Here is a 3,211-nt window from a genome sequence, read left to right on the forward strand (position 1 = left end):
CAGGAATGGGGCTGGGAATGGGATCCCAAGCTTTGTCCATGGAGGACAGGAATGTGGCATGGTGATGAGGTAGAGGTAGATAAGGAACTGGCCTGGAAGACCTAACTTCTCCCATTTCTCAGTGACTGGGATTTAGTAGGGTACATCTTGTGAATCCATCAGGCCAGCAGTATATATGTAGAATAGTAACACTTACTGGAAAACCCCAAAAGGATGGATTTCAAGTTGGAAAAAGATGCATTAGAAGCTAACAGTGTGATATGGTCAGGAAACAGCCAGAGTAACTGAGGGATGAGGCCTGGGATAGCTTCATAGGGAGCCAGATTTTGTTTCTATATAAGGAAGAACTTTTTATTGGAAAGACAGAATTTGCAGCTGCAGGAGGTGTTGTGTAGGAGATGTTCTGCACCTTACCAGGGACCATAGGGATTCATTAATGGGGGAGAAGGGGATCAGCTCAGTGGCCTTATGGTCTTTTTCTTGTGAGATCCAAGGTCCACTGGTTGTCAGTGGTTAAGACATAAGAGGAAGAGAGGCACACATGCATTAAGGAATGAAGGACCCCTTTGTGGATGTGGAAACTGATCTTTAAATGCTATTTGCAAAATGGACGGTAGAGACTCTATCATTCTGGTTTTCATACCTATCCCTGTAGCTCTCTCCTTGGTCCTTGGTTTTTAGAATTCCCAGGCCATCCATGGGCAGCTGTTTTTCATGGAATATCTCTTTCATCTGGTAAAACATTCCTGTGGCAATATTGGAAGGGACTTTGAAATCCTCACAAGATGACAATCTTTCTATAAGAACCACTGGGTCTGATGGCTGGTCTAGTAACAAATGAAGACCATCTCTTTACCCTCTTCAGGCCTGCTTCTGGGACCTCCTGGGAGTATGGCAGTGGTGAGACTTCTGTGCTGAGTTCTGGTTCTGGCATGTGGTGGAAGGTTCTCTGATCCTTTCCTTATCATTTAATAGTCACTTATGTTTGTGTCCATTTATTCAACATGGCAACAAATAAGAAATGTCTGCAAATTTTCAGGCACTTGAGGCATCTTTGCAAAAACAAGTAATCAACATAAATGTGTCAAGACTATTTGTCTAGGCCAAGTAGAAGCTGCTTTCAGAACTCATAGTTGGACAATCTTGGGATAGCTACCCAGTTTGTAGGTGAAACCATATAAGCTACAAGAGGAGAACTGATTCGTCCCAGGTTTTAAGGAGTGACTGATCTGGATTTAGGGTTTGGGTCCTTTTGCTCCCTGACCAGTGCTGTTTATTGCTAGAAGATTCTCTTGGGATGAGAACAAATAGCCTCATGGTGCAGGCCCAAAAGCTAGGAAGTGGGTGGTAATTCTGAAAAATGGCTCATCTGACCTATATAAGCCTTTACAACCAATAGCAGAACAAAATCATGCTAAGAAATAGAATCACTAGGAAGCTGATATATGGATTCCTTTTGCTGAGCAGACCGCTCTTTACCCATCCCACTATTCCCCCCAGCATCTCTTTTCTCTCTCCTTTCTCCTCCTCTAAATTAGTCTGGAGTTATTTTAGACCACATTCATTCCTGACTGACTTCACTGGTCCAATTTAGTCATTGAACACTACTCAGGAACTTCAGATTGGAATTAACCTTACAAGTTAAATGGGGCATTCCACACTCCTATTTCGAACTCCCCATCCCCGAAACCCTGAAAGTCTGGTTATGTTCTGGGTCTCCCCACCTGGTATCCATCCAATGAAGAACTCATGCAAAACTAAGTTCCCAGGAGGATTCTCTGCCCAAGAGAGTCAGGGATTGGGCTCCAAGAGTGGGGATTGTTTTAGACTCACCTGTCATTAAAAAAACTGCAGATGTATTCTTGGTGACCTCTTCAGGTGAATCCCACCAGATATCTCCCTTTACCCTGAATTAATAGAGTGACTTCATAAATGTAGTTGTATTCTCCCATGACCCCATTCCTAAGGTGAGCTTATAGACTTTCAAACTAGTTCCTCCCTTGTTTGGGTGGTGGAGCATGCGGGACAGTTTAGACTCCACTTCTTTTGGGGTTAAACATTTACTCCGAGTAAGGAATTCTGTCTTAAGTGGGGCATGTTCTTCAAGTGCCAGAGGACAGAAGGGTGATTTTTCTGACATCCTCCAGCCTGCTTCCCCATATATGGAAATGTTTACCCACCACACTGATCTATTGGAAGAGAAGGAGGTGACTCAGGGATTAGGAGAAGCAGGATTTGAATTCTTGTTTCCAGAAACCAAGTCTCTCCCCTCCCCCACTCTCCCCCATCCCTCCCCTCCATTCCTTTGCCCCTTGTTCTGGAAGCAGAGAAGAGAATATCTCAGTGCTCTTCCCCTCTGGCCTTGGGATCACCTCCTTGCAATAGGACTCCGGGTGTGTGAAAGGGAGTGAGAGCCAGCGGAGGGCCAGCTGCCTGACATCGCGTGAGTACATCATTATTGCTAGAGCAAATGGCATTTCTGCTCCCAGACCCTGGGTTTATAGCCCTGACAGCTGGCTTGCTTGCCGGGCGATGGGACTTGTTACTGGGAGCACTGTAGCTTTAATTTGGGGTGTGGACAGCTGCTTTCCCAGGGGAGTACTCCTCACAATGGGATTTAGAACAAGGCTCTGCTTGAGAAAAAATTCTATTTGTGTATAGAAAATATAGAGATATTTTTTTCCCACCTGAGGCCTACCTAGCTTGAATTGGATAGAAAGATAATTTGGGAGTGATGTCTGTTTGATTGCTAGGGCTAAAGCAACAAGCCAGAAGGGATGTTTGGGGATGCCTGGGCAGGGATAGTTTTAGCTTGAAAAGCAGGGCTATGGTTGGACTTACTAGTATGTACTAGTGGCATCTGCACAGCATCCACAGTCTGAAAAAAATATCTGGTTTGCAGGACATTTATGTTTTTTATTTAATATATATTTTTATTGATTTCAGAGGGGAAGGGAGTGGGAGAGAGAGATAGAAACATCAATGATGAGAGAGTATAATTGATGGGCTGCCTCCTGCCTGCCCCCTACTGGGGATCGAGCCCACAACCAGGGCATGTGCCCTTGATCAGAATAGAACCTGGGATCCTTCAGTCCATAGGCTGACGCTCTATCCACTGAGCGAAACCAGCCAGGGCTCTCTATCTTTTCTATGCATGCCTAAAGTAGTCCTATTAATTTTATCTACATTTTTTTGCATCTAAGAACATAAG

At 44.5% G+C, this 3,211-nt stretch overlaps 1 protein-coding gene across 4 annotated transcripts in view; it reads left to right on the forward strand.

Moving 5' to 3' along the window:
* LPP (LIM domain containing preferred translocation partner in lipoma) overlaps positions 1 to 3,211 on the forward strand; it is a 653,115-nt gene that overhangs the window by 59,249 nt on the left and 590,655 nt on the right. The window contains exon 1 of one of the 4 annotated variants that reach the window (XM_006765862.2): positions 2,108 to 2,443. The exons of 2 other annotated variants lie outside the window; for them this stretch is intronic. The gene's annotated coding sequence lies outside the window, so the exon portion shown is untranslated. Of the gene's footprint in view, positions 1 to 2,107; positions 2,444 to 3,211 lie in introns of those variants that run through there. One more of the 4 variants, XM_015565376.1, reaches the window with a different exon arrangement.

Source organism: Myotis davidii, unplaced genomic scaffold (genome assembly GCF_000327345.1).
Source record: "Myotis davidii unplaced genomic scaffold, ASM32734v1 scaffold41, whole genome shotgun sequence".
Lineage (NCBI taxonomy): Eukaryota > Metazoa > Chordata > Mammalia > Chiroptera > Vespertilionidae > Myotis > Myotis davidii.